At 34.2% G+C, this 9,925-nt stretch overlaps 1 long non-coding RNA gene across 29 annotated transcripts; it reads right to left on the reverse strand.

The window, feature by feature from the left end:
• Positions 1 to 477: 477 nt before the first annotated feature.
• Positions 478 to 9,027, reverse strand: LOC110929341. Of its 29 annotated transcripts, XR_004889598.1 has the most exons (20): positions 8,578 to 9,025; positions 8,340 to 8,447; positions 7,853 to 7,994; positions 7,436 to 7,610; positions 6,707 to 7,364; positions 6,500 to 6,553; positions 6,239 to 6,298; positions 6,007 to 6,117; positions 4,958 to 5,087; positions 4,743 to 4,872; positions 4,006 to 4,067; positions 3,869 to 3,919; positions 3,760 to 3,787; positions 3,437 to 3,694; positions 3,011 to 3,230; positions 2,767 to 2,870; positions 2,566 to 2,648; positions 2,229 to 2,308; positions 1,554 to 1,642; positions 737 to 1,001 (listed from the first exon to the last, which is right to left on the reverse strand). It is a non-coding gene; the product is annotated as an uncharacterized LOC110929341 (long non-coding RNA). The 29 variants fall into 29 exon arrangements; XR_004889606.1 differs by having other exon boundaries at positions 478 to 757; positions 926 to 1,001; positions 3,437 to 3,787; positions 6,707 to 7,477; XR_004889617.1 differs by adding an exon at positions 6,377 to 6,421 and having other exon boundaries at positions 3,011 to 3,233; positions 3,437 to 3,787; positions 4,958 to 6,117; ... (1 more) ...; positions 7,074 to 7,477; positions 8,578 to 9,027.
• Between the last annotated feature and the right edge of the window lie 898 nt (positions 9,028 to 9,925).

The raw sequence follows: 9,925 nt of genomic DNA on the forward strand, positions 1-9,925 counted from the left end.
TAGATAAGACACACATAAACCATCCCACACACTTTACTCAAAGTTTGATTAATATCGTAGACTCAAGTACATAAACACCAACACTATAATTGTTAATATCCGTATAATAAACTTGTTAAATAGTTAAATCCATTTGGTAATATAATTACGAATAGCCAAGGTAAGGATCTTCATGTGTATAAATATATATGTAGGTTATTTTTAAGAAAATAAACATGTAACTATAACTCACAGCAAAAGTAAGGTCTTCATGCGTATGAATATATACGTAGGTTATTTTTAAGAAAATAAACACGTAAGTAATATTATAAATTTGTTAATAACCGGTCATTTCATGTATTGTATAACAAAATATTTAATTGAATTGAAACACAATTGTTCATGTACATTTAAACATACAATGACTTGTCAAAAGTTTTTACTTTTCATGTTTGTGAATCATGTTTGTTATTACCAACATTCAAATTATATTTTGCAGTATTCATTTTTGTTATTAGTTTTTACTTTTCACCTAATTTGATTTTAATAGTAACCAACTAAATATCTTACAAGGGCATGTACCAGCAAGTCGCTAGTGCCCATTAAACCCATACCCAGTACATAACTCACCCCATACTCCAATTACATTATCAACCTAAAACATCAAACTTTAGCCATTTTGCCCACTCTAACCCTGGTCGGTTCGCCCAATGTTTCAGTCACATGAATGACATCGCCTGACTTTACGCGAATATCCGATCAACTAATACCCGTTTGCCTGAGAATATCAATTCGTTTCGTGCTTTTCAAATCTCCCAAGTTGACATAATAACAATCATTGCACCAAATTTCTTTTATTTTACAATATGCCTTCTGCTTAATAAAATTTGAACAACTCCCTCACCTTTGTACCTGAAAAATAAGGGATGTTGCACCAAAGACTTACCTTCTGTCTAACCCCCAAAGCGATGTAGCATGACATGAGCAGGTGATCCGTATCTTCCTCCATCTCACTACACAACCTGCATAACATCAAACCATAATGCACATTCCTTTTTTGCAGACCTTTAAGCGTCGGTAACTGTTATTTTTTAAAACTTTGGAAACGAAAAGGTGATTGGGGCTAGCCTAACCCGACCCGAAGCCGTTTTGACCAAATAAATATTGCTAAATACAATAAGGTCATTTCCTTTAATCTACTTGACACGCTAATTATTTTTCAAACTTTGGAAAAGGTGATCGACGCTAGGCTAATCCAACCAGAACCTGTTTTGAGCAATCATTTTGCAGGTCACTTGACCCGTTTGAGCCGTTTAATAGAACTTACCTATTTGGCCCATGCAATAAAAATTACCCATTTTGATGGTGACTTATTACCCATTTGACCCGTTCAATGAAAATTAACCATTGACTTGTTCATCTTATGCAAAATCATGGATTTTTAATTTCATGTTACAAGTGGTACCTTTGCTCTCTAAATTGGTATCTTGCTTTTACAAAAATCTCAATCTTACTTCTCGTATCTTTTTCAATCTGAGCCTCAACCTATATTAGAGGTTTTATTTTTAACTAACCTTTTTTCACCTGAAGATGTCCACTGGGATGCCTTGTAGTAAATTGTGTTAGTGATCTTCATAAACTCGTGTGTATTTATCTCCAGCTTCTGTATTCAAATGAAATGCACTGACTGACCAAATACATGAACTAAAAAACACCTATTTGTCCTAATCAGCATTAGAAATAAAATGATGGAAAATTAAGATCCACAAGATCTATTTATCATCTACAAGTATTCTACGTGATGGTCAGACAAACGTTTCATTCTTAAGAGTAGTTAAATAAATCCATATAGATCTCCTTAAAGGAAACATTTACAATACTTGAGATACTAACTCAACTGGTATCCTACTCAGGTTGGCAGTTGTCAGCCATGGGAGGTATGCAGAAACTTAAAGCACGTACAGAAAGGCAAACAATGATTGTATGTCAAGTTGAAGTTATTAAATTTTTTTATTAATTTGGAAGGGATGGCATAACTATAACATGACTCGACAAATATTTTTTGTAATAACAGAGAAAACGCGAAATTGGACACGTGTCCTAAGTTGCATTCCAAGGTTTTGCTTCATCATAGTACTTAGCATGAGCATACATCTTCAAATAATCTTTGAATGTTAGAGAAATAAACTAATAAATACATAACAATGAGGGTAAACATCAAGTATGTATTTCTAAAAAGGGTCGCAAACCTTTTGAGGTCAGATCATGCATAGAAAGACGTTTGTCAACCGCTTCGCGAATCTCTGAAGAAGAAAGTCCACTATGTTGCCTAGCATGACATGTAGCCCATCATATAAAACCTTATTAGTATGTGTGGCAAAACAGGCTGGTCATATAATTTGGGTAATGGTTCAAAACTTTGAGAAGACTCAAGGTTCGGGTCAAGTATGAACTCTTTCTAACCTTATTTTTGTCTTTGTTTTGAAATTATAAACAATTAAACAGGGAAAATGTCAGAAAATTTTACAGAGCACATTAGTCATTGGAAGGGGATATGTATTTATATGTATGTGTGTATATACATACCTTGATGAATCGCCATAATATAAGCTCTGACTGGAAGTTATATACACGCACATTAGATGGTTTAATCAGCTCATGTGGATGACCTGCAACCGCAATAATAAATTAACCTTGAATATAATGATTTAGATGATCATGCAATCTACTAAAAATGTTGCAACTAAAAGTAAACTATTTAGATTTACTAAAGGGCATGTACCTCACCTATAAGTTATAGCAGCTAAAGTAGGCTTTCGTTTCAACAAATTTCCTTAGTTTGAATGAAGATCATCCAAAATATTGGGTTCAAAGCATGTTGCAACGCAAACCTGCCACATAGAACGAAATTCATCTTCAGAAAGCATGCCTCAAAGGTAAAAGTGGTATTTTCGACCCATTCATCATGACAGGCCAAATAAGTAACTTAAAAGATTTATTCAAAATGGAAATGGATTGAAATTTTCCTTACATTCATATCAAATTCTCTAATTAGTTACTTCCAGCGGGAGAGTGGTACTGTTGGGTGATGAAGACAAATAAGGAGGTGTGGAGACAGCGGGATAGAGCGAGCACTGTACTGGTGCTGTATGGATGGAGCAACACTCCTCGCAGGTTTAATAGATGGCTAACAACCTTTATGATCAGATATTTCTTGAGAAAAGAATTAAACTTGCTGAGTTCCATAGCATCTACTAAAACAATAAGAATACACGTTAAAAAATTCATAGTTTAATTTGATTCTACTAGCAAACACAACAATGCCCACTGCTGGAAGTAGCTTTAGTATAATAGATTTACATTGGGAACCATTGCAAAAAGTTTTAACGTAATCATTAACCAGGTAAGCTATCACTTTTTTAAATACTTCCAGTGCTAATAATTATATAATGTTTACCTTGATAAGGCAACATTCTTGACATCAGAAGACGAAAAGGCTTGGACTGGATTTAGTGAGCAATTGCATTTAGTTAGATAGTGGGGAACCCGCGCGTTGCAACGGGGTCGGCAATACTGGGAGAGAACACAATTCAGACCTTAAAGCGATTTAAAAAATCATATACAAATGTGTATAAAAAAAGCACTCGCGCTTCGCGGCTGGTTAACACTTGCCAACGCAATCCCTGTTGAATAAACTGGTGGTTTGACTGCCCATCTGGCAAGCAACTCCTTATTAGATCCATAGTCCCACTTTATTTGGCTAAAAAAACATTGACTTACCACCTGAGGTCAGCAGTAATCATTGCTCCTGAAAGATGATGCAACAGTAAGTTAATGAGCTATACAACAAAAAAAGTTATGTAACACAATTAGCTAAGCTAAGACAGACCCTTAGCAATATTCATATCACAACAACTGTTCTCAGCAACATTTGGTGTAACTGCAAAAGCGGCAAAATGATAATTAAATGAGTAAACGAAAATAGTTCAGCAGAAAAATATAAATATTGAATGAGGAAAAAGCTACCTTTGCAAAGGCAGGAACAATCCAAAGCATCAATAGGTACCTCTGCTCATATAAAGTCCATTCTGCAAATTTTAGAAATAAAAAAAATTACTTCTTGAATTTAGCGTAAGTGATACATGAAATTCGAGTGGTATAGTAAGTTAAAGAAGAAACATAAATTTGGAAGTTTTATAGTAACTCTGTTGGGTTAATCGCGTTTGTTCACGGGTCACACAGGTTGCAGGTTACATGTTTCAGTTCGGGTTAGCGGGTCCGATCTGAACTGGGTCGTATATATATATGAGTCATAGGTCAAAATGGTCGTGGGTCAGGTGAGGAATTGGTCAGCCGATTTAGTTGGAATATGGGTCACCTGATTAGCGAGTAAACAGGTGTATCATGGGAAAATATGGCACACGGGATTATGGATGAATAATGTTACGTCCGTCAAGATTATTGCTTGAAAGATCCAAGCCCGTTAACGAAGTGCAGTTTTGAGAGCGAGAGGAAACCGGCCCTTTAACCCCATGTCAGAAAGATGAATATTTAGAACTTTACTTTCATCCGGATGCCAGCACTCAACACCTCCAAATTTACATATGAAACCTTCAGTACTGTTATTGAAATCCCAAGTTGACCCATTCATCCATAAACCGGTCAATATTGCTGTGCCATTTCTATATTTCTCTCATCACGATTAACACCTCGAATTTGAATATCTTGCAAGATGAAATTTTAATGTCAATTTTAAGAAGTACCGATCATGTGCTGCCCATAGTTGAATTGATTTCAAGGCTAACATAAACAAACATGTTTATCGGTGTCGAAATCGAGCTCTAATTGATTGTATATAATTATGCGTGTACCCTGCTCCTTCATATGATCAAACTACAAGATAAAAAAAAGATAAACAAATCAATAGCATATTCCTTAAACAAAGATATATATAAACCATGCAAATTAAAGATGTTACTTGTTTTAGAAGGTCCGATTCACTTTAAAATGGAGACCATTGTACCACAACCACGAGATTTCTATCCCAATCACTTGCTAATGATCGTTTCATCTTCTTCCACTCTCGGCCATCTTGTTGAATGGTGCACCTGCATTGTTTTAGTAAAAAATAAATTTGAGAGATAGATTACAATGCATAAGTTAATTTCACAATGCATTTTAATTTTAACAAAAATAATAAAACCAAATAAGATTCATTTATAAACATAACTTAGATTTGGAAATTGGCTTTCCAATCTGATTTACCCTAAACTAAAGTTCTACAATCGCCTTTCAAAAGAACATATGGGCCAACCCAAAGGCCGATTTGTTCTTTTAACTTCTAGAAAAATTCAGTAGCTTAACCCAAAAGTTGACTAATGTCCCCAGTCTCGGTCTTATGCTGCCTACGTCACTACCATAAACGATCAACTCCAATGTGTTATCTAAGTGTGAGCCATGTATAATTCACGTAACCAGCCAAGTGAAAGGGGCTTCAAAGTCAAGCCAGACCCCCATCTCAAGTAGCAGGTTCCACCAACCAGCCACATATTCAGCCACTTTGCTTGCGACGTTTGCAGGCCGACCATCCATCAAGTGAAAGGGCCGTCTATCTGAGATGACGGAGCCACCATAAACACTTAACCGGACACCTTACATACCAGAAACCATTAATCCTCCCCACCTCCACCATAGATCAAAGAAAAAAAAACTCCCAGTATCATATCCAAGTGTTCTGCAACTGTGCAATAAATATGGCTTAAATAGATAATGAATCTCAAGTGGGAATAAATGATGATAAAGTCAGTATGTTAGATGGAAACAGAAATTCCAGATCATAATGCTTAATTGCATGATCAAACATGTTTATATAGTTACATATCCATGGTCAAAACATGCCTATTTCTCAACAAAATATGTTATATAAATCGATATCGAATATTAATCAACTAACTGTCTAACCATATATGCAATTCCCATCGTCCGGTTCTGCGGTAGTAATAGCATACTCATAATGATATCAGATACCTTAAGACATTCAGAAAGATCATTGAAGCCCTTAACAAGTTGAGGCCAAAGACGTTCACGGTTGGAAGCCTCCATACCTTCTAGCTTACCCATTGCCTCTGCCCACGTTATCTGACAAACATAAACTATCCGCCAGTCTTAATAAAACATAAAGTTATAGAACAAAAAACAGAAACATATTTAAAGATATTCAAAATGTAAAACCAACCAGAAATTATACTAATAAACTTACATCTGACACACCAGCAGGCTTTGCCCTAAATTGTGGCTCAGTCACACTAAACAGCAAGTGCTGCAGAACAAAATATCTTGTAAACTTTCATGTTCAAAAACAACCAAAAATAAGCCTTCATTCTATGTTATAACTTACTTAATACTTATTCACTTATTCAATGTGATAGTGTCAAACAATTCTCTGAAAACACAAAATGTACATATAATGTGTACAGTTATACATAAACATGATCACACAGTGAGGAAAAAAAAGTCCAACCTTAAAAGCATACTTAGGGTTTGTAACTTCATCCTTGTAAGCATCAAGTATCGCCTGTTAAAAGCCACAACAAACAACTCAAACCATGAGTAACCCCTTGGTACTGATATCAACTAACCTAATTAAATTACCTCATGAACCTTCAAAAATCACTCGAAATTACTGACAAACTAATGATTCTGAGCCCTAATACCTAATTAAAATTACCTCTTGAACCTAATAATCTCAGTCGCCTCAGATAGTTGAAACAAAACCGCCATTAACTTCGTCGTAATCCCTGTCGGAACCCTAACCATCAACGCCGGAGGTGGCTGTTAGGTCTTATAAGCTTCTTCATCGCCACCAACACACTTGTGCGTGATTTCAATGATGACTTCTTAATAGGTGGTATTGCTAGAAACGGACGGGCCATTGAAGAAGAAACGATTGGATTACATAAATTGATGATCGAATTTAATAGAGAAGGCTGAATTGCTGAAAAAAAACAAAAGGAAACATTGAAGAATCATTGAAACTTCATTGAAGATGGGCAAATTTGGGAGCAGGGTATGAAAGTTGGGGAAATAAGCCTGACCTTTGATATGACGTCTTAAAATTGTGAAGAAAATTACAAATTTGTACATGGGAAATGCTTATTATAGTATTATAGATTAAATCTATTAGGAGTTTCGCTTAATGGTTGATGTATTCAAACTGAAAGCTTGATACCAATCGGATATTGTTTCTGCAAAATCACACATATATAAGGAGTATGTATGCCATATTCTAAGCTTAAGAGAGCCATACCGAAGCAAACGATGACAGACCACCAAGTAACATATGTAACTTGTTACTTCCAATCAAACCATGTCGGTTATATATGAGTCTGTATTTGATCAATCCCCCATAAAGTGAAATATTAAAAACTAATCGGGAAGGAGAGGGAAGAAGGTATACCTGGAACTGCTTGTTGGTCCTCTCAGATGTAGTGAATCCACACTAAAGCACAAGAAAAATAAAAACATGTAATAGTTACCTAAACTGAAATCAAAACTCACCATCATTGTGAACAATCCCCAAAGCATTCCATTTACTAAATATTATGCATACATGAACAGAATATGCAGTTTACCTGAAAAAATAAACGGAAGAACAACACAAAAAACATAATTATTCTTCTCCATCTAAGGAAGATCGATTTACACAAAACATTATTAAATCATTCGAATGAGATGAAAACTTCATCACTTAGAACAGATATATAAATAAATCATGTTGTAATTTAATCCGATTTGTAAATTCATAAAGAAACAGATTCAATAATTACAAAAACGAACTGATTCAATTATTATTAAGCACCCAGAGAAAGCAAACCTCTTATCGAGCAAGTTTCAGCCCAGCTTCTAATGGTTCATGGATTGCCTCAATTGGATTTGAAGTTTTGAACAACATGAACCCTTATTAGAGTGGCTTCATCAGTCATAGGCTTCCATTTCTCATCACCCTCCTTTGTAACCTATATCATTTATAAAAACAATAAACATTACAAAATTAATCACAAAATAATCTACTTAAAATTCATAATAGCTTCAAAAAAAAAAAACACTAAACTTAAAAAATTCTACTTCTGGTTTATTACCTTTGTCAATCAAATTCATTGTTATATAAACCCAAATTTCATATAATAAACCAATAAATATTCAAAAGCAAATGATGTATCTCATTCCTAATAAATTCTTACAAATCTCTTCTCAAATTCTAGATCAAACTAATTCAATTGTATCACTCCTTTATCTTTTTATTTAAAGACAAAATCATCTTCTTAACACATAAAAAGCATACCATACAAATCAAAAATAACCTGAGGAATCTGCTAAGGTAAAATCATCAACATTTTCATTCAATTCTTTGAGTGCAGCAGGTACATCAGACGACACTTTTCCACTATTTGCATCTTCTTTCAACATCTCTGTTATACATATCAAAATCATATAATAAATAACCATAATTATTAAGATATACATAACCCACAAATCAAAATCAGTAAAACTCATTATCCAATTCGAATTCAAACCCAATTCAAAAAAATCGAATCCAACCTGTAAAACATTAGATGGCGTAGGGAATGATTGAGACGAAGATTCAAGTACCATAAAACCATTGTTGTCGTGACTCCTCCACCATCAACATTAGACCACCACTGCCGCCGCTAGACACAACCACTGCCTGGTTTTGCTGCCTCTATCATGGTTGATGTTTCAATTAGGGTTTTGATAGGTATGAGAAACTAAAATTTTGATTGAATACGGCTGTCAATTAGGGTTTTCATAGGTATGGAAGAAACTGAAAGTAGTTTAATCGGAGAGAGAGAGAGAGAGAGGGCGTGAAGGTATAAAGGGAAAATAAATGGAAACGTATTCGTAATTTTGTAGAAGATTTTGAAGTGATTGATGATTAATCGGAGTTTCCATATGAAGAACACAGCTGTTTCACAAATGAACGAAGGAGAATGGAGGAAAACCTTTTGCCGCTCACAAAAGTGAAGGAGAATAGACAAATCCATTTTGCCGCTCAAACAGACAATTATCTGGCTAAAGACCTATGCCACATCATGGTCAAATAGTCAACACTATTTTGCTTTAATATAAGAGATAGATGTCTATTTGGATTTAGAAATCACAAATTAAAGTTGGTGATAAATCCCACACAACTACACCATCACTTTATGGTGACTTAATTCTTGTATTCTTACTCTTGTAGTTTTCCAATCTCATCAAGTTAGGCACATAGCCTACTTTTAATACAAGAGACATGGGGTGAAAAAGAGTCTCACTTAATTAGAGATTTTATTAGAAACATAAACTCTAATAAAAACTAATAATTTGACATAAAACTCTACTTAAGAGTTTATCTCCCATATGAAGAGTCTAGTAAATAATTATAATTTCATTAAATTCATATAAATAACAACACCATCACTCTATGGTGATTTAATTCTTGAAGCTAATCAAACATCAACTTCAATGTATGACCTTTTATTTCTATACCATACAAAGCATAATATAAGTGTTTATATTCATTAAAATCAATGCTACAACAAATTACTTATATAAAATGTTTACATAAAACATTTCAAAGCATTTGTATTTTAACCATTTTTAACAATCATGTTAAAATGAAAGAAATTCTAACGCGCACGTTAGAAATATTAACATTTTCACAAAGCATTAATTTGACTTGCTATAAACACATATATGGTTCAAATAAATAAGTCATTTCCAATACACACGTTAGAAAGTAAAGAATTAACAAATTGCTTCCAAATTAACGCTTTCCATGAACGTTTCAAACACACATGTTAGAAGACAAATGATTTCAAAAATCATTATAAGTCTTATTTGTTCATATCAATCCACGGGTAGATGAATAGTCTACTTTAAATAGAGA

This window comes from Helianthus annuus, chromosome 3, assembly GCF_002127325.2.
Source record: "Helianthus annuus cultivar XRQ/B chromosome 3, HanXRQr2.0-SUNRISE, whole genome shotgun sequence".
Taxonomy (NCBI): Eukaryota; Viridiplantae; Streptophyta; class Magnoliopsida; order Asterales; family Asteraceae; genus Helianthus; species Helianthus annuus.